A 21969-nucleotide genomic window follows, 5' to 3' on the forward strand; every position below is an offset into this window, starting at 1 on the left:
AAACAAAATAAGTGAGAGCTTGTATGGCACTTGTCACACTTGCCAAATCGCCTTCCCAAAGGAGTGTACCAATTTTCAATGCCGTGTGTCTCACCATCCTTGCCAACACTAGGTATCATTACTTTAACATTAATTTAATAGAAGTCATCTATATTTTAGGAGTTTTGCTTTTTGCACAGTGTCCAATTCGTAAGAACAGTTAATTTGCATACAGTCAGTATCACTGTATTTGGGGGGGGTTTCGCTTCAATTTCCTTTTGGGATAGGTGATTAGGTGACCCAGCTGTGAGAGGAAAACCAGAAGGAGGAATAGGTTTAGGAGGAAGCTTGTAATTTTAGATTTAGGCAAGTTGGGTTTGAGGCACCTGTGGGATTTCTAGATGGAAATGTCCAGGAAAGACTTGGAATTACACTTCTAGAGCTCAAGAGAGAAATCTGGGCTCCAGATACAAAGTCTGAAGGTATCACCAGGAGCAGTGCACACTGCGTGTCTAGATGAGATTCCCCAGAAAGTACATTTAGATTGAAGAGAAGCAAATGATAGAACAAACCCCTTACATTCATAACAAACACTTTTAAGCAATTGCAGAATTTCAGACTGCAGTTATCTTAAAAATTGAAAAGGGAGAGAGAGGGAGAGAGGGGTCAAACTCATAACCATGTTCCTTTATGAGGACAGGGAACTGGGATGGAAAGAAATGAGCCTTCTCAGTAATGTTCTTGTGTGTGTGTGTGTGTGTGTGTGTGTGTGTGTGTGTGTGTGTAAGGAAAATATATCTTTGTATTACTTTCAAAATCAAAAATAAATTTTTTTAAATTGGACAAGTGGATTATAAAACCTACAGGGTTTTATACATGTGGGTCTTACAAACAAAGCAATATGCTTATTGCATGTGGTCCCAGGAAGGGGGCTCCAGTGACTGCTCAGAGACACAGCACTCAGGAAATACAGTGCATGAAAGATTAATGGGACTCCCAGGCTGAAAGAGTTACAAAGCCCAAAGTTTCTGGATGATTCAGTCAGAATCTGTCCCAGAACTCAAGACAGAATCCTGGGTTCTCGTGATGGACAAAGTTGACTCAGTTGCCAAGTCCGGAAGGACCAGGCAACACCCTGTTCAGGCACGTGATGCGTTTTGTTTTTTTAATCTAGGGCCAGGTTCAGAAATTCTTCTGCATGCCAACCTTATGAGAGCTTCGCTGCTAGCAAACGTGAGGGGAGAGAATAACCTCTGCTGCCAGCTCGGTGTCAGAGACTCAACCGAGACTTTCATTTAAATCTCGCATCACTGGATGTGGGTATTGTTCATGGCTCTTCACGGAGGAGGAACTGGAGCCTTGGAGTTTCCAGTTACTCACTCAAGTTCACAAAGCCAACAAATGACAGTGCTGGGATTCATATCCAAGTCTCACTAACTCCAGATGCTTATTTGTATACATTAGGTTATGTTGTATCTCTGTTAGCAAGCACACAAGTACTGACATTGAACGTGACTCAAAAGTGAGTCAAGACGGCACCTGATTGACTCAGTTGGTTAAGTGTCTGACTCTTGATTTCGGCTCAGGTCATGATCTCAGGGTCGTGGGATGGAGCCCCATAGCCTGCTTGAGTTTCTCCCTCCCTCTCCCTCTCCCTCTGCTCCTCCCCACCTGCATGTGCACGTGCATGTGCGCACCCTCTTTCTTTCTCTCTCTAAAATAGGAACGTGAGTTAAGAACATTCACAGTTATTTTTCCTATGTCAGCGATCTTTTAAGAATGCCCTGTTTCATGTTCTAATTGGGTGCCTTGCTGCTCAGTGTTCTCCTTGGACCAGCACCATGGGCTTGACCTAGAAGCTTGCTAAAAATGCAGGCTCTTGGGCCTGACTAAATCAGGATCTCCACTTGGACGAGGTACCCAGGCGATTCTTACACACACTGAAGTTAGCAGGCAGCTTTGGTGCACCTGAAGAGTTCAAAATGACCCAGCTGATTCACGCAATTGTAAATAACTAAATGTTAACTTATTCACTGATCCAAGCCTCTTAGCATAAATGCTCTGCCCCACTATTCTGCCTGTTCTTTCTGTTTATAAATTTTGTGTTAGCTGATTGAATGCTTTAAAGGTTTGGTAAAACCTAAAGGGAGACCTCATTGGGGTCTGTGGGCTGCAGATCGGAGAGGCAATTCAGGTTTCTGGCCTCCTATTTGAATCTCCAGGGAGTTCTATCTTCTAACAAAGATGCAGCAAGTGAAACCTTCCCACCCTAGTTCTCAAGGCTTCCAGATTCTCTGAGGGTGAGTCTGTGAGCCCCATTTCAGAAGCTGGTAGACCTCATCCAAATCGGCGTGCTCCTCACTCTCTCCCAGATCCTTTGTCATAGACTGACCAAGTGACAGAGTTCTGGTCAATAGGGTATAGGAGAAAGTGATGAGGGCCACTTCCAGACCTGGCCCCCAGCAAGTCCCACACCAAATTCCATCTGAGAGCCTGGCAGAACCACAAAACAGAAGGAGCCTGGCTGGGCCCAAGTCACTACTTGAAGGGCAGATGCCCAATAGCATAACTCAATCCCATTTATGTTGATGGGCCACTGAGATTCGAGGGTTGTTCTAGCAGCTACGGTTACTTAGGATGGTTAGATAGCTCTACTAACATATCGTAGCCAGCTGGAATCCAGCCCAAGGAAACAGAGGGTAAGATTTTCTGAATATTTGAGACAAGAGTAAGTGAAAGTAATTGCTTGTATATTGGTGAGAGTTACTCTAACGCACAGAATGGGCTTTTGCTAGAAAAGAAATGTTTAAAGCCACGTTGGCTTTTATACTATGTGTTTAAATGAGTTTTTCAACTGGTAAATTAAAGTTCTGCATTACAATAGAGATGAAAATCATAACTAAAGTTAGAGAATTGCCAATGTAATACAAGAAGTAATTATTTATAAGGGTTGGGGGGAGGGTAGTAATATACTCAGTATTTAGACACTTCCAGAAACAGCCAAAGATTCGTTTTTTTGTTTTTTTGTTTTTTCACAAATGCTGACTATATATTTGTTGTTAGAATTAATGGCCCTATTTTATACACTTAACTGGATACAATTGTGCTAAGTTAGAAATCTTATCTCAAGTGGAATATAAAGTAAAAAGCAACCTTGAAATAGCAAGAGTGCATATAAAAGGTACTTTTGAGACTTGGATATAGAAAATTACAAAAATCATAATTACATGGAAAGAAATTTATTTCCAAGAAAGGAAACTAAATATATATTAGAAGTTGTTTGTGTTATATGAAATTAGATCAAGGGTTTCTGTCCGAATTCACTCTGATTTTTATCAACACTGACGTTATGTTGAAGGCAATGTGTTAATGTTTCAGTAAGAGTCAAAATATTAAGTGGTTGTCAAAATTGTTTAGCTGTTTGCTTGTACAATAATTTTTAAACAAAACGGGTTTGTTATCACTTGTTATTTTGTCATGAACCTGCAGACTCAGTGGAGCCCCCTTCAGGAGGGCCCGCGATGAGCAGTTTGGGCTTGATGGTTTTTAGGGCCAGGAATGACAGAAAGCAAAAGTATTTTTGGAGGATAAATCTTTTCATTGAGTGCAGGGTAGATGTACTGGAAAAAATTCAGTCCTTTCTTCCTGAGTAGGTAAAAACCCAGTCCTCCCTCCGGTGTGTCTCCTTCGCACCCACACAACTACCAAACTCACAATTCTTCTGACCCCAGATATGTGGGGTGGGGGCGGCAGCGAGGGGTGGGGGTGGTTTCCACTAAGCAATTCTCTGTACACCAGCTGAGTGTCCTACAATTTCACTCAATTCTGACACTATCTACCTGGAGACAACATCAGATCCCACAGGTTAAGGGCTCCGTCCTACAAGACTGCTCCTCACCCCACTTCAGATGCCAATCACAAGTTTAGGCTGTCATCTGTTCTTGCAACGGATCAGCTGTAAATCAGAGGTTCCCAGGATCCCCCTCCTCAGATTCCATTAATTTGCTAGAGCAGCTCACAGAACTCAGAGAAACACCTCCTTACGTTTTACCGCTTTATTAAAGGATATGACAAAGGATTCAGATGAACAGCCAGATGAAGAGATACATAGGGGGCTAAGAGGTCCTGAGGGCAGGAGCTTCTGTCCCCGTGGAGCTGGGGCGCCTCATTCTCCCAGCACGTGGATGTGTTCACCAACCTGGAGGCTCCCTGAACCCCATACTATCGGGATTTTTACAGAGACTTCCTCATGTAGGCACAATCAACTATTACCTTCATTTCCAGCCCCTCTCCCCTCCCTAGAGAACGGGGGACAGGGCTGAAAGTTCTAAGCCTCTAAGCACGGCTTGGTCTTTCTGGTGACCAGCCCCCTTCCAGGAGCCATCCAGGAGCCCACCCAGAGTCACCTCATTAGAACAAAAGATGCTCCTAGTGCTCTTACCACTTAGGAATTTAGAAGGGTTTGGGGGGCTCCGTGTCAGGAACAAGGGACAGAGATCAATGTGTGTATTTTCTATTACCTCACAGTAGACGGCATGAAGAAGAAACTGGAGGTATCACTAAGGCCAGCTTCAGAGATATACAAGGATTCAGAGAGCGTGAGGACTAGAACAATAGCAGTGGAACTGGAGAAAGAGGAAAGAAATACGTTGGGAAAAAAAAGACAGACAGGAAGTCATAGCAGGAGAAGGAGACAAAATATTAAAGTCTTACAGCTCGGTGCCAGGGAGAAGGACAAGCCTGACAGGGGCGTTGGAAGGGGTTGTGGAATAGGAAGGAAGGTCACGATGAGATGCTTTGTTCATAAAGCTTGGGATGGCAGGGAGGTCATTTTTGGTCGGAAAGCTATGTTCCCACTGGAGGAGAAGCAGGAACATGAGCGATGTGTCCATAAAACAAAGGCCTAGGCCAGCCTGAGAGAAGCTTCCTGGAGACACCTGGAAAGTATTCATGAAAGAGCCCAGCACCTGGCATCAGGCAGTTCTGCCTCTGAATCCTGGCTCAGCCCTTGTGAGCTGCGTATGCTTAGGCAATTTACTTAACCTTTCTGAACTTCAGTTTCCCCCTCCGTAAGATGAGATAAACAGTAGGTCACCAAACAGAAGCTATTCTTTTCTCTTGAACTGTAGGACTATTTCTCAAACTCATCTCAGATATAGCCATTCCTGGGATCACAGGGGAAATCATTTCTTAATCCCCTGTCCTTTGGCCCATCTGTAAAACAAGAAGTGTTTGCATCTGTGGTTCTTGAATGTTATGTATGCATCCAAGTCATCTATGGAATATTTTTTAAAATACAGATTCCTGAGCTCTCATCCAAGAACTGCTGATTCAGCACTTCTGGGTAAGGATCCATCAGTATCTTTCTAGTCAAGAACCACTAATCCATGTTAAAACCTGCTGTGGCGATTGAACAAAACTATGGTTAGCAACCCATACCGCACAGTTCCTGGCATCCAGTGTTTGCTTACGATGTGGCTCTGGTTGCAATGGTGAGATAGATGCTGATGTGAGTGGGAGTGAGATGGGCTGGGGTGGGGGTGGGTGATGGTGATGGAGGGTGGGCCATGCCAGTGGAATTGGGGAGTGATGGTAGTGACTGGTGGTTGGGGGAAGCCAGGTCCTTGGAGGTCCCTGATTCAGCAAGAAGATTCAGACTACCTCTAGTAGAGCATGAGCAACTCTACAATTGTTCCATCGGGAAGAAGTGTTCCTTCTGGCTTCCATCAGGGATTTCTTTCTGGACTGAATCAAAGAAGCAGCAGCTCTTTGGAAACCATATTCTTCTGTCTTGAGAGGTAAGAAATAAAACTGAAACCATGAACTGCAAAACTGTACTATGACTCGCAAAATAGATCAATTGTATGAAATTATGTCTTACGACACAAACTCAAGTTCCAGAGACAAGGCTACTGACAATTCACTTATTTGCAAATTCTGACCAATCCTTGCCCAGACCTCTCTTACTAACTCTCCTCTACAACCACCCTATCACAAGAGCCCACTAACTTCCCGCTCTTCAGCCACTACTGAGATTCTATCAACATGATGCTCCCCCTCTCTCAGCATGTTGAATAAACCCCATGTTGCAAAATCACTGTATTTCCCAGGGATTTTTTTATAAGGGGACTTCAACAAGGAAGGCAGAGACCATGGCCCTTTGCTCTTAGAATGTCAGGTCATTCTATTGAAACAGCCTGTCCAACATCTGGACTCACTGAAAATGGAAAATGGCCCATTGGGGAACAAACACTTTGAAGAATTCAGTGAGTTACTTACTCCCTGTCTGAATCAAACTTCCAGGTGTTGAAATAAATCCTTAAAGTTAAATTTATTTGAGTCTTTTCATACTCAATTTGCAAAGGGATCTGGGGCCTAGAGGAACCATCAACTGGACACTTACCTCCCCACACTGGGAGCCCTCTGAGCACTTCTTGAAGAGAAAAAGGCCAGTGGAAAAGCAGGGGCAACTTAGTTATATCTGCAGAGGCCATTTGTCCAACTAAGGTCAAATTTGTAGGTTCCCAAGGACCCAGACATATTTTGGGGGCCACCATTCAACCCCCTACACCTCCTGACATACATTACAAAAGTAAGAGACTTTTGTCATCCATATAAACCTAGGTCTAAATGTACCCCTTAGAGCCCATCTTAAGAAGTCATTTTATTCAGGCACCTGGGTGGCTCAGTTGGTTAAGCGACTGCCTTCGGCTCAGGTCATGATCCTGGAGTCCTGGGATTGAGTCCCACATCCGGCTCCTGGCTCAGCGGGGAGTCTGCTTCTCCCTCTGACCCTCTTCCCTCTCGTGCTCTCTATCTCTCATTCTCTCTCTCTCAAATAAATAAATAAAATTAAAAAAAAAAAGAAGTCATTTTATTCTTCCCAGCAAAGTTCTTAATTTTACCTACTTAAGAAAACTTTCCAAGTTACCACCAGCAAAAAGGTGTCCTTATCTTTTCTAGAAAAGCCCAGAGCTTCAGAAGCCAGATGTTAACAGGAAGCAACCCATTTCCTCATCCTGAAAGCCCTGTTCCCCTCCACCTGCCTGGCCGTTCTCCACTAAACCCCATGCTACTATTTGAGACTTCCTTGAAACCCCCCCTCATCCACCCCATTCGCAACCCCTCAGAGATTCAGTCAGCTTTCTGTTGCCTTCACTACATAGCTGTGAGCAGCTGCTCACTTCAACTCCCATACCACCACCTGCCGTCCGTCCACCTCGGTATGGAGGGGGAGAAAGGCAGACAGTTTGACCTTGAAGGTCCCTAAATTCAAACCACAGAGTTGAAGTTTTTTAGCTGGGAAACCACTGTCTCTCTTGCAAGACCCCCACTCGGCCTCACTTTCTTGCTCAAGGACATCTTATCTTCTTATTCCCGCCCGCTGATTTACCCCCTCCCCTCTAAAGGACTCAGAGAAGAATTCTTAACTCCTTTACCCAGCTCCTGTTTCCTCACCAATAATTAACTTTATGATTATTTAATGAAGACACACAGAGCATTCTTAGCAAAGTACCACAAAAGCCTGATTCCAAATGTTATTATTTACCATCACATTACCAGCCAGAAAGTGAGTATAATGAGAAAGAACTTTCTATAGGTCTCTGTGCCTTCCCTGTTAGAGGTAGCAGATGGTTCTCAACCAAACATAAAATACCTGGTCATGCTTAATTAAAAAATATATATATGTGCACAATGTGTACACCAAACCAAAAGGACAGAGATGGAAAACAAGTCAATGACCATTACTACTCCAGCTTATATTTTTGCATTCAAAGGCACTGGTTCTTGGGCACTCAAATCACATCATGCCATAATAAAATCCATACTGAATTTGGAAAAAAAGACAAACCTGTGTGTGATATTTTTTCTACCAGACATCAAGCTCAAACACTAGACTGTTCAGTTCAAAACCAAGCACATGTCAATCCTGCTGCCTGTGTGGGCCTGGGGCCAAAACATAGCTGGTGTGATAGCCTTAAAAGCCTCAAGTCCAGGGGCAAGGCCAGCACTGCGGATTCCAGGGATCAATTGCTTCAAATGACTGCCATCCTAGGACTACCTTCCCTACCTCCCTTGTGGGCTGGCTTTAACATTTCCGCAGTGGACGATCACCTTAGTCTTCACCAGAATAGCAACCAAGTTTTCTTTTCTGACGGTGCCCAGGGGAGCAGGTGCTTCACCCCGACTCCTGCAGGTCCGTGAGCTGCAGAGCCAGCCCCGAGTCGTCTGCTCTGCTCAAAGCCTGACCGGCAGGGCAACACTAAGGAGGCCACAGGGCCACTCTCCCCTAAGAGCTGGCAGCAGAATTCAAAAGGTTTCAAAGACTGTAGGAAGTAGAAAAATATCAAACGGGGGAAAAATAATCCAGTGAGTTGTTCTGTGATAAGCCTGCCCTGAGGAGCCTCTGGGAGCCATTATTCGGAAGCCTAGAAGCAACGCCTTCCCCAGCGCTGCTTGCTCTCACAAATACTGAGAGGCCAAACAAAAATACTCAATTTCAGAGCTTCTAGGAACCCCCACAAGGCTAGGGTTCTCTCCAGCAGCACAATGGTTCTGTGTAGGAGGAGCGATCAGAGGCCAACGGCAGAGGCAAGGGACATGAAATCTAAGAACCATCCCATGAACACCATGAACAAGTACAGCTGTTAGTAGTCAGCACTGCTGGGCTCCCTCAAAAACCCAGATAGCTCCAGACTGGACAGGTTTTCATTCATTTGTTCATTCATTCATTCAGCACCTAATGTGTGTCAGGGGCTACAGCAGTCCTTGTCCTAGCAGAACTGTTTCACAGGAAGATAAAAATACTATTTGGGATCATAAAACATCAGATCTGTTTTCTTGGAGACACACAAGTTGAGGTGGTGAGGTGCACAGAGACAGACAGGAAGATGGTCTAATGCCCGAAGCAGGAGTGGGTCCTAGAGAAAGTCATGTCTAATCTGAGAACTGCAGGTAGAGAAGGACCTCTTGAGGAGAAGGGACAGGCAGGGCATGGTGGACAGTGACAGTGACCATGGCCACATTTCATGGCCAGAAGGTCTGTGGCTGGAGCAGAAAGGAAGGGAAGGGGGAGGCACTTCGGTGGGGGAGGTGACTGGGTGGTGGATTATAGGTGCTTTAAGGAGTCTGGACATTCTCCCAAGGGTATCTGGATAGTCTTAAGTGAGTGGGGCGGGGAGGGGAACAAAATGGAGATGGGGAGCAAATGATATAATTAGATCTGCAATTTAGAATCGTTTCTCTTAGAAGCAGCACCTTGACCTTGGGCTCTTCTTTGATGTGCTCAGCACTGGTGTCACAGCAATTGGTAAAAAAAAAAAAAAGTTTAAAAAAAAAAAGCAGAAGATAGGAGACAGAAGATGGGAGGAGTCATTATGGGAGCCAGCACGAGACCTGAAAGGTCCAAGGCTCTCTAGAATCCACTTCTGAAGGGAATGCCCTCACTCCCTCTAATGCCAGGAAGGAAAGGCCACCCAGCCTTCCTGCACCCAGACGGGCTCCCTCCTACAGGCTGCCCACAGGCTGGGGCTTAGGTAAGCATTCCATTGTCTTCCAGCCAACCACACCCCATTGCAGTAGGTTGAGTCTGTGTTTATAAAAGATGCCCAGAGACCCTCTCCACACTGCTCCACCACCATCAGCGCAATCCCAAGAGACCAGCCCCTCTCTCCTGCCCACAGTCAGCACATTTTCAGGGCGTGGCTGTTGGGGGTGCTCTGGGACATCCCTGGGGAGCACGTGGCCTGAACACTGAGCTGCCATCAGTGTTCAGGCTCCTTTCCCGAGGGGCCTGCCTGCTGCCCTGCTCTGCCAACAGGGACACTGTGAGTGGACCCTGTGAGGAGGTGGCTCCAGGCCAGGCCCCGCTTGGGGCCTTCTGGGCAACCTTCCACAGGTCTCAGTTCCAGCAGGGTTTCCCACTCCCATGACAAGAACCTGGACTTGGGGGTTTGAATCATTTAACCTGAAGGAGAGATGGAAAAGTTTGGAGGTGCATACAGTAGTGAGAGAAGAGTAAAGAATGGATTAAAACTCTTCAAACGAAAGGAAAATGAGCCACTTACTTAGAAACAACCTATTGTCAGGTTCCAACCGGAATCCAGAAACAACCAGAGACCTGCAACAGCATTTTCCTGTGCAATTCAGAGCTCCTAGAGGTTGGGCAGCTTTAAGAAACTGCCTTATTACTCTGAAAAACAAACAGGGTTCTAGAGGGGAGGGGGGTAGGGGGATGGGTTAGCCTGGTGATGGGTATTGAGGAGGGCACGTTCTGCATGGAGCACTGGGTGTTATGAACAAACAATGAATCATGGAACACTGCACCAAAAACTAATGATGTAATATATGGTGATTAACATAACAATAAAAAATTAAAAAAAAAAAATATATGAAGAACTCTTAAAATAAACATTAAAAAGACAAAAGACAACCCAAAAAAAAAAAAAAAAAAAAGAAACTGCCTTATTTTCAGTGAAAATGGATGCTCAATAAGGCTCCAGAAACACACGTATAGATAGAATGATAACTCACATTTGCATAGAGCTTTAGAGTTTGCACAATTTTATCATTGTCATATTGGGTCTTTTTCACAAATCAGATGAAGTAGAAAAGGAAGGTATTATCACTTGACAGATGAGGAGCTGGGAGGAGTTTAAACCAAACAGGTGTGGCAGAAAGGATGTGAGATTCGGGTCTGAAAAATCAGGATTCGAGCCCTGCCTCTCCACCAACCAAATCTGTAATAATAATGATGTTTGTGTATTAATTCTTACAAAAATGGCTGTATTTCCCTTATACCCAAGTTCCCAGGGAGGGGATGGGTACCTCACTGCTGCCCCCATGCATGGCCAACACAGGTCACCTTCTCTCCATGGCTCCCAACAGATTGTTGCTCTTTCAGTTAATGAATACAGAGTGCTTTGAGTAGAGCCTGGCCTATAGCAAGCAGTCTATGAATGTTAGCTGCTATTGTTTATCTCTCTGTCCCCAACACCCAGCACAGTGTCTGGCACATGCCAAGCACTCAATAATGCTGAGGGCATGACCGAAGGGCCTTCATCGTCCAGTGCAGGAGACAGACATATATACACATAATGACAATGCACTGAAGCGAGTGCCATGGAAGTTATGATAAGTGTGTGTTGGCAGGGAGTGCGAGGGGAAGCTGCTGGTCATGGGAGGAAGGGTGAGGGAAGGTGCACTGAGGAGGTGACCCATGAGGCGGGGCTTAAAGAAAGAGAGAGAGTGCGTGCAGTAGAAAGAGTGGAACACAGACATTCTCGCAGGGAGGTCAGTATGTAGAAAAGTCCCTAGTTATGATATAGCAACATGTGCTCAGAGAAGAGCAAATAATTCAGTCTGACTGGAAGGTAGAGTATGAGGGGAATCATGGTGGAAGAGGCTGGAGCTGGTAGCCGGGGCCAGACGTGAAGAGCTTTGAATGTCAGGTTAAGGAATTTGGATTTTATTCTCTAGCAGTAATTGAGAGCCAGTGAAAGCTCTTTGAAGACAATAAATGAATAATTGTATTGTAGAAAGGCTGCTCTAGGGATAGTAGGCAGGACAGATTTGAAAGGAGTGAGACCAGAAGCAGAGGGACCAGTCAAGAAACCTTACCTTGATAGTCCAGATAAAATACAAGAAAAGTTTCAACTAAGGTTGGATCCTAATATAAGGTTGAATCCCTTGGATGTGTCAGCGGGAAAAAAAAGGAGGCAAAGATGGTGCTGAGGTTTCAGACTTGAGTGACTGGGTAACTAGAGGCACCACTAACTGAGTTAGAAAACATTGGCCTGTGAGCACATGAGGGTTTCCCATGTAGACTCTATGTGCTGGAGGTACTATCCTGGTGTGCCCAGTGAGCTGTGCAGCTAGTGCTTGAAACCAGAAGAGTCTGTGAAGAGCCTGAAGGACAGCCCACCCTGGAGCTGTAGGTTTGGGATTGTCAATGGACAGGTGATGGCTTGAGCCATGAAAAAGAATGTGATCAGTCAGGGAGAGAAGGTGACCTGGATTGGCATGGGAGCCATGGCCAGGTGCTCATTCTGCCTGAGAACTTGGAGATGAGGGAAATACAGACAGTTTTTTAAGAATTAAATAGTAATAAGCAGACAGCGGGTGTGAGGAGCTATGGGAGTTAATAACCAAGTTGTCTATTGTCAAGCACCCTAAGAATTGAGAAGGCCTAAAACACTGATCAGAACAACCTGGTGTCACCTCCTTCCCTTGGACCTTGTCTATAGCTATGAGGCCTGGGCTTGCTGTAGGATACCAGCCTGAAGACAAGTCAGTGTGCCAAGAGCATCTCAAAGAAACCGAGCAAGAGCCACCACATTCCACCCCTAGCCTTTTTCAGTTACCTGATCAAATAAACCTCTTTTACTGCTTTTGGTTTATTTGAGTTGGGTTTCCTGATACTTCAGTCAAAAGCATCCTAAACTGGTATCTTGGTGAGCTTGGAAGCATGGCAAGAGCAGGTAATGAATGGGTCCCAGTGGGGACACAACTGTCTGGGGACCAGGGGACTCAAGTCTAAGGGACAGACCATGCTTTCCCAGGCTCATTGCCTACACAGGGTCTAGATCTTTGGTTTCCCATTTTCAGAGCTCTGGACTCATCAGGGATACAGTTTCTGTGGCTCTTTCTTAAGAGTGAAGAAGCATCTTTCCAAGCAGACCCCAGTAAACTTGCCCCTGGGTCTCACTGCACCAAGTGGGTCACAGCCTTTCCTGAACGAATCCTGAGGCCAGGACTCATTCACATTGGTGTGGATTCCTAAAGCAGAGAGAATGCAGTTATTCTTAGGGCCAATAGGCCCAACCTTGGAGCGGAGGATGGGGGCTGCCTCCCTTCCAGCACATGGGGGTGGACAAAGGTTGGGAACCTGAACAAAACTGGGATAACTACCAAATGAAAGGGAAGCGGATGCCAGGGAGGCAACTAAGACTTCCACTAGACGAACCAACTTTACCAACTTTGAATACAAGCTGGTTTCCTAGTTAGACCTCCCTGAGGAGAAAATAAAAATACTGCCCATACAAATATCAGGGCCCAAGTTTTATTTCATATTAGTAAGGTTGCTTTCATTTTCAAGCAGCAGCTATAACAGATAAACCCAGAAATCTCAATGGTTTAATACAGTCAAAGGTTTTCTTGCTCAAACTCTAAACAGCAGCCAGAATGATAGGAGTGGTCTGCTCTAGAGATGGCAGGGTCCCTGCCTTTGTCAAAGTGACACTGAAGGTCATCCGTGACATCAGCGTTCAGCCAGAAGAAGGTGGAAGATAAAGTAGAGGATCGAGAGGGAAGTACTATGGGCCATGCTTCCATCCATGGTTACATGCCCCACATGACTGCAGGGAAGTCTGGGGAAGGTCCTCCAACCATGTGCTCCAGAGGGAGTGGAAATGGATGTGTAAGCAGTGGCCAGTCTGTGCCCTGGCTACCTTCCCTGCTACCACCCAACCTTACCCCACCTGCTCCCTCCACACCATTTCAATTGCCAAAGAGAGAAAAAAGAACAGTAGAGAGGATGGAACGCTGGAGAAAAATAACATGTAATCTGTGAGCCAAGTAGAAAAAGAAGCAATGAAGAAAACAGAGAAGGGAAATCCAAGAACTGAAGACAAATACCAGGAAGGTGGGCACATACAGTTCAAAGAAAGGAATGCCAAAAGGGAAACAAGAACCCTTAAACTGTCTTCATGCCTCAAGATGTTTCAGAGGATTGAATGAGCTGGGAAAGTGGAAGCGTTTTCAAGGTGGTAAAATGATGTAGTCATGAAGACATGACTTCTGATACCCTATGGGTTTCTTGCCACCATCAGAAGCCCAGCCTGCTGGCAACATTCCCAGCCTCTGGAATTGCCAGTCCCACCCTGCTCCCTCACTTTCTGCACTCCCAGAAGATCTCCAGCCAGGAAGATTGGACAACGACACCCTATGACCTGAAAAAATGCCCCCATGATTCCACAACCTCAGGTAGACCTTCCATCTAAACCGCCAAGAGGTCATGAGGGCTCACCTCCCCAAGTTACAATGTCCCTAGGCCCCTTGCTCACACTGGACTGGGACTGGACTACACTTGCACTGGAAGAGGAGAAAGAGAGAGAGAATAAATACAAGACATCTCTTGTACAGGCGGCAGGATGGGAGGGTAGGAGGAGTGTTTCAAAAGCTTTTCTAAATTTAATTATATGTCATTTTCTAATTGTACTTCATAATTGTGTAATTATCCCCAAGTATTTTTCTTTAAGTAATAGAACTCATAATTACATGCTAATTGAAATGTGTAATCTCATCATTAGGATATGTAAATACATAATAGTGTGAAGATAGGTAATTAAAATTCCAGGGATGACTCTGCCATAAAAACCTGTAACATGTTCCCACTTCTGTCCCAGGATTCTCTGCTCCAACAGGCTTTGAAATTCCACCTGGATGGGAGAGATAAGCCCCAGGATCCAGGAAACATGGAATGAGACAGTGCATTTACCAACAAACACAGGCCGTCAGGCAGTGAGATCGCCTGCCTGCCTCTGCACAATCCTAAATGCCCAAAATTCCTCTCTGGGATTTCCCGCTTTCACACTCTTCCCAGCAGGAAGGAAGCCTAGACTTTCAGAACAGCTAAGTATGGGCTCTCTGATGACTCTACCCCACCTGAATGCCGAGCTCAGGGAGGGCTAGATTGGCCATGACACCAGACCAAGGTGATGCACAAAAGGAAGAATATATATCCACCCCCCACCACCGTATTAGTCAGGGTTCTCCAAAGAAACAGAGCCAGTAAGATCTACATAGACATATTTAAGAGGAGATTTATTCTAGGAAGTGGCTAATGTGGTTATGGAGACCGAGAAGTCCCATGATCTGCTATGTGCAACCTGGAGAAGTAGGAAAGCCAGTGGCATAATTCAGTGAAAATCTGAAGGCCTGTGCAGTGAAAGCTGAAAGTAAAAGTCCTGGTCTGAGTCTGAACACCTGAGAACCAGGAGCGCTGATGTCCAAGGGCAGGAGAAGATGCATGTCTCAGTTCAAGTAAAGACAGTGAATTTACCCTTCCTCCACCCTTTTGTTCTATTTAAGCCCTCAACAGACAGAATGATGCCCACTCATGTTGGTGAGGGTAATTTTCCTTACTCAGTCTACCAATTCAAATGGTAATCTCTTCTGTAGACACCCTCACAGACACACCTGGAAGAAATGTTTTACCAGCTGTCTGGGCATCCCTTAGCCCAGTCAGGTTGACACATAAAATTAATCATCATACTTCCCCTATCCCCTAAACTCCTAACCTCTGTGATACCCCAAACCAATCACAGATCAAAATCTGAGATTTCCTCCATGGGTAGAAGCTGCCCCTTTAGGGTGGCCCACTAATCAGGATCACCCTGTGAGAGGTTTCAGCCAGCTGGACAGCCCCAAGAGGCAGGCAGAGAACCAGGGACACAGACCAGAAATGTGAGCTGACACTCGTGGCTTCCCTTATAGGGCGGTAGGTGTCCTCATGGAGTAAATTCAAGAGCTAAGGAAGCACAGATAAGGAGGGGCATTTACTCAGACATAGGCAATGGGGAGGATGTGAGGACAGGCTTCCTGGAGGAAATGATATCTCAACTCAAGCCTGAAGGGTGAGTGGAAGATGGACCTGGTAGAGGAGTCAAAGTAAAGAGGGTGTGAGGTAGGGGTGACAATATGCACCACAACTGGGAGGTGAAAGTGTGGCCAGTTTAACTGGGTATAGAGCATGAACCAGAGGGTGAGGAGAGAAAGGCCAGAGAGGAGACAGGGCTGGGCTGAAGAGTCTTGTAACCTTCATTAAAGTTTGGACTCTCCAAAGATAATGTTATTGACTAATTTGGAAAAAGTATAAGGCTGGAAGGAGGGAAAGATGGACAAATTGGTGGACTGATGGAGTGATGGCCTGAAGGAGAGCTACAAGCTGGCCTCCACGAAGGCTGTGGTGTTTGGTTCTCCTTCTGATTCCCTAGTCCCATGAGACCAGTGGCGAAGAGGAGCCTAAACCCCTAGACCCGGTGCTCTCCCCAGTCTGTGAGTTCATCCTGAGGACATGGAGATGTTCCCTTTGTCCATCCAACACTTCTTAGCAGCTCTAGTCACTTCATATAGACACACACACTCCAAGTGCCCCACAACACACAACAGCACTAAAGGCCCTTGGCCTCCAAATCCCAGAGGAAAGACCTCTCCAAATTAACATACTTAAAGAGAGAATTTCTTAACACCAGACATACAGATTGATATTTTTTTTCCCATCATCATATTTAAAAATGAGGATTTCAAGCAAGCCACTATAAGATTCAGGGTGTGACCCTCAGAAATCTCAGAGGTACATGGGTCTACAGCCCAGATGTGATAGGGCACACACTCTCCTGGGAAGTGGGGCACACACTTGCCTCCTGAGTACAGGGCCTGTTGAAGTATGGCTTGAGTGACAGAGAAGAGGAGGGAGGGTGGGTCTCTGCAGGGAACCCAGTGGAACCCCTTGGTGACAGCTTTGGTGTAGGAGGGAAGAGGAGGGGAGATTAATGTCAGAAATTGGAGAGAAGGTAAGTGGAGCCCCTACCTGTGTGTATTTTAAGCATTTTCTCTGTATACCAGTCAGATGAGGGTTGAATTATGACTTGACTCAGGGTCCCCAGATGCCAGCAATCTGTTACAAGACCCCTTCTAATCACTTACACTGAAGAATACTTATTACATGTCCTTTTTCCTTTCTTCTGAGATATCGTTTGATTAACATGAAGAAGTCAGCCCATGTGCACACAGAAATCCCCACGCCGATGTTGGCGGCCTTGTTCCACCATGATGTGCTAGAAGGCTGGGGATAAGGCATGCGAACAGAGGGATCCTCCGTACCCATCCCTGTGCTACTCTTGAGAGGACAATGGGGACCTTCTCCCTGATATTTTCTTGGAAGCCTGGAATCTCTACAGTCACTGAGGCCTCAAATGCCAGTCCTGGCCAGATGGCTTAAACCCCATCCCATTTATTCAGAAAAGTAACAGTTGCCTTGACTTAGACATATTCTTTATGAAAGTTTCTATAATTGGCTGCCTCAGAGAGACACACAATGGGGCTTACATTAGTAACAATACAGCAGCGTATTAAATTAAATTACATTTCAAAAGCCATTATCTACCTCAGAAGTCTTTCCCAGTAGGTCTGGAAGATGAGGCTGGATGGTTCCCAGCTGAGTCATTACCCAGGGCCTCTCTGGCGAAATCAGCGGGTGGGAGGGCAGGAGCAGATGGGACAGAGGGAGTCACCGGCCACCTGAAAATGGAGCTGAGATCCTTGGACATGTCTTGTGGCCTGAGACCCTGTCGTCTAGCTGTGGGTCCTCTGTCTTGGGTTGTTCGTCTCAGCACCTCTATGCCAGAAGCCGTGGTTGTGACAGATGGGGCATGGACTCCCGCAACACACAGGTATGAATTCAAGTCCTGGCTTTGCCGCCATGAGTTGAGGGATGTAGAGAATTTTACTTTACCTCTCTGAACTTCGGTTTATTTCAGTAAAATAAAAATAGACACACAAATCATCAGACTGTTGTGAAGATTAAATTGGACAGTGTCATTAAGTACCTGGCACATGATAGGTAAGCAACAATGGTCTTTTCTGGCCTCCACTGGACATAAAATATGTCCTACACTCAGGGCTCTTTCCTTGCCCCAGAAATTATCTCTGTAGCCACCCGTTGGCTGGCTCATCTCCCTCTTATCCACCCTAATAAGAAAATGGCTAGTATTTACCCAGCAGTTACTAACAAGGAATCTGTAAATGTTGAGTGATAAATTTGGAGGGCTGGGGGGAGTGATCAGCGAATGATGTCCTAGAGTCTCATAAATAAAGCCATTCATCATCTAGTAGATAATGAGATACAGGGGTTGAGTGAGGGGGTGAGTGAGACTATGGAGTGGAAGAGATTGAAGATTCCAGAAGCCATGCACCAACCACTATTCCATACTGCCTGTCTTTAAAAGTTTAGAGACAGTTGGAGAGAGAAGACATGCAAATACAAACCAGGTACAGCCACAGGATTGTGAGGTTATGATTAGCTGGGGGACCATAGAGCACTGTGTGCAGCCAATGCTAGTTCAGATGGCCAATATTCAGCAACGCAAAGATTAGAGGAAACAAGTTTGAGAAAATAGTATGAGGGCTCAATTATTGCGAAGCTCTTCTGTTCTGGTTCTCCCAAGAAGCCACGTATAGAATCAGAAATGTGGATTTTAATCCCAACTATTCTGTTGTTATTGTTGTTGTTTTTTATTTAGAGAGAGCATGAGTGGGGAAAGGGGCAGGGGGAGGGAGAGAAAGAGAATCTCAAGCAGACTCCACGCCCAGCACAGAGCCGAACACCAGGCTCAATCTCACAACCCTGAGATCATGACCTGAGCCAAATCAAGAGTTGGACACTTAGCTGACTGAGCCCCCCAGGGGCCCCCAGCTGTTCTCTTTAAAAGTTGGTAACATTGGACACATCACAACCCTTCTGAGCCTTAGTTTTCTCAACTGTAAAATGTGGATAAGAATATTGGTTTGGGTTCCAAGATTAAAGAAGAAAGTGATCAGTGAACGGTATATAGATCAATGATTCCCAGGCCTACCTGAGTACTAAAAGTACCTAGAGTGAAGGCTGAAAATATAGATTTCTGGGGTGACACAGTTCTGACTAGCAAGGGCAGGGCAGAGAACATGTTTTCTGACTGGTGCTCCCTTTGACTGAACCTAGCCAGAAGCTGGCCACCACGGAAGGTGGGTGAGGCACCTTGTGGGAGTGTTTCTCCTGGCACATACAAACAAGGGGACAAACAGAATCATTCACACTCTCCCCTTCTCAAAACCTGGTTGCCTACTGCCTACTAACCTGAGCCTCATCTCCCTAGCTGAACACTCCAGTCTTTCCAGACTCTTCTTCCACTCACTGCTCACATACTTGAGTCTGAAATGGGAGTCAGTTGGTATCACTTGTTTTCTAGTGCTTTTCATCTTCTCATGCCATCCCACCTGCTAGAATGTTCTCCCCAGCCCCAGCTCTGTTTTCAGAGATCCTACTCGACCTTAATTTAAAGGCTGTCCTGAGCTCTGTCTCCTCCATCACAACATCTCTGATCACCTCCAGCCAGAAGGATTCTTCTTTCCTTCTGCTACTATGAATTTCATGTGTGGGTCTTGTAGGACTCATCACACACCATCCCACACCACACCAGCCATCCATCCCCACCATTCCTTGTGGTGAAGTCATCTGTGTCTATCACTTCCCCTGTGTGATTAAAAGCCCCATGAAGGGTAGAAACTGTATCTTATATGTCTGCATTCCCTAGTTCTCAACACTGTCCTGCTCAGGGTGTCTCGCCTTCCTTCCCCTAGCTCACGGATTCCCATGCCTTCTTTAAGGTCCAATCAAATGCTAACCCCTCTATCCATAGGGCTGGGCAATGTATACCTGGCACCATACCCCACCTAGGGAGGCAGGGCTGTGTTAGGAGCACACACTTTCAAATCTGAGTTCAAACCCCAAAACTCTATCAACTCAAAAACTGTGTAACACTGAGAAATTTATTTAACTTCTCAAAGCCTGTTTCTTCATGGCACATCTTATAGCAAATGAGTTCATATACGTAAAGCATTTAGCACAGTGCTGGGCATATATATTCAATGCTGAATTAGTGTTAGCTTAATACTAATACTTCACTCTAAGCTCCCTGAAGACAGGACCTGTGTCTTGATCTTTGTTTCCCTGGTGCCTACACAATGCCTGGTATATAGTAGGTGTTCAGTATATGTCCGCGGGCTGCATGAATGAATTTGCATTTAAAATTCAATAAATGCCGAATTAATGTATTGATTGTTGGTTGGTTATTGGTTGGTTGGTTGTTTGATTGGTTGGCTGATTGGATGTATGAATAGAGGTATGGATGGTCCAATAGTAGGTACTTTACTGCTGATTGGTTACATGAATAAGTAACTCAGTAGCTATTCAATATATGTTGGCTGGTTAGTTCATTGCTTAAAACGAATGAACAAGGAAATGAATGAATAATAGGTATTTAATAAGAAGGTTGGTTGTTTGCATGGTTGAATTAACAAACAGATTTTCCACAAATAGCAGATGTTCCATAAATGTTGGCTGGTTGAGTGAGTGACCAAACATCCCTAAAATATAACAACAGCCTGGAGCCAAAGCCAGAGAGGCCACAGCTAGAGGATTGGAGGGGGAGAAGGGGGATAGAGCCTGTCCCCATCAACTGCCTCAGAGGTGGTTCCCTTCTGCCTACCACTTCTGAAGCTCTCCCCTCCACCCCACAGCTGTTTCTGCATATGGCCTGGGGCTGCAATGTATAGATGGGAACCTGCGCATGGGGAGAGAACTGGAGATGGGCCACCCCACCCTCTCCTTCCTACTCAGCCAAGGACCAACCTGCACAGGCCCCAGAGGCCCCCAGTGCTGGCCTCCCTGCCTCACTCCTGGGGCGGGGCCGGGGCTGCACCTCTGAGCTCTGTAGGAGTGAATTCAATATTACCTCAGCTCCCCAGGGGCAGGGGTGTCGGCTCATTGGCTCCCATTCCTTGGCCCTGCTTTTCCCCTGAGGCAGCCCCAGCCGTTCACGTCTCTAGTTAATGAATTATTTTGCAACACGTCTGGAGATGCATGAACTAGAAATCTTACGCATGTTGGAGGATTTTGCCATTTCCATTAAATATGCCATTCATTTGGTGGGTAATTAAATGTGCAATAATGGGCTCTAATTTCCATTTTAAATGACTTCCTAGGAGCAGCAGAAAGGGAGATGCAGGGTGTAATTTTCTGGAAGAGCCTCCCCCCCAACCCTAAAGCTTTTTCGCATGCAGAAGAAGGGAGAATTCAGTAAAATAAAATTGGTTTTGATCCTGTTCCACCTGTGAGTCATCTACAATTACCCCTGTTGGGGAAAGAGACAAGAACCTACAACACCATAACAAACCCCCACCCCCAAAGCCCCTGGGGAGCCTGGGGACAGCCTGAAGGGGGGAGGTGTTGAGCAGCAACAGTAGCTGGGGCGTGGTGAGGAGGGAGCATCTCTGTAGACCCCAGACCTTCCTCCTCCTCTGCATACTTCCTACACTGTACAAGTGTGCTGTATGTGAGCACACACAGCACAGGGTTGGCCTTCTAACCCTAGAAGCACCTCTGAGCCAGCTGCAGGGAGGTAGCCAAGAAGCAGGAGGGAAGTAATGGAGTCCACACAAGGAATGAAAAGAGCCAGGCGTGAAATGTCCCCTCATCAGGAAGCAGCATGAGCTTTGAAGTCAGAAACATCTGGGTCCAAATTCAAGCTCCACCACTCGCTGTGAGAATACAGTTGAGTTACTTCACCTCTCTGAGCCCTATTGTTCATCTGTAGGATGGGAGTAGTCAAACCCCACCAAGAAGATAATTGTAATAATCAAAGGATAAACCAGGGATAGAGGCCCACGGTAGCAAACTCTCAATAAATCACATTCCCTCCTGCCCTTCTCCCCCTCAGCTGGCATAGAGGGCCAGGCTTGCCTGGGTCAACCTGCAATTCCAGGGTCCCCAGCAGGCACTCACCCTCTGAGAGGTGCCCTGGTTTCCTCCCTGCTCTACAGCATCATCCCTTGGACCAGCTTGCACTGGTCCCGTTCCTGCCCCTCCCTTGGTCTCATGTCCAGGACAGCCCCAGCATTCCCGGGGCAATGGGCCTTTCAGCCTTTCCCGAGGCAGGCCTGAAGTTGCAGAGAGGCTAAAGAGTCCTGAAGGAACTGCGCTCCTGATGCAAACACAAAGGTGGCACAAGGCACGAGGCAGGGCTGAAAAGGCCAAGACTGGGCCAGTGGTTTTCTAGCATGGTCTCTAGTGAGACCACAGACTTCCTGGCCAGCCCCCAGACGCAGCCCTCCCTCAGTAAATCTTCAGAGGCTGATGCCTGGAGGCCTGGAGCCAGGCTGTCCTGAGTTTGG

At 46.1% G+C, this 21969-nt stretch overlaps 1 protein-coding gene across 14 annotated transcripts in view; it reads right to left on the minus strand.

Annotated features, from left to right (window-relative positions):
• TMPRSS5 (transmembrane serine protease 5) overlaps positions 1–21969 on the minus strand; it is a 105321-nt gene that overhangs the window by 47199 nt on the left and 36153 nt on the right. The window contains exon 16 of one of the 14 annotated variants that reach the window (XR_004819445.1): positions 17398–17503. The exons of the other annotated variants lie outside the window; for them this stretch is intronic. The gene's annotated coding sequence lies outside the window, so the exon portion shown is untranslated. Of the gene's footprint in view, positions 1–17397; positions 17504–21969 lie in introns of those variants that run through there. 14 annotated transcript variants of the gene reach the window in all.

The sequence above is a fragment of the Zalophus californianus genome, chromosome 11 (genome assembly GCF_009762305.2).
Source record: "Zalophus californianus isolate mZalCal1 chromosome 11, mZalCal1.pri.v2, whole genome shotgun sequence".
Lineage (NCBI taxonomy): Eukaryota > Metazoa > Chordata > Mammalia > Carnivora > Otariidae > Zalophus > Zalophus californianus.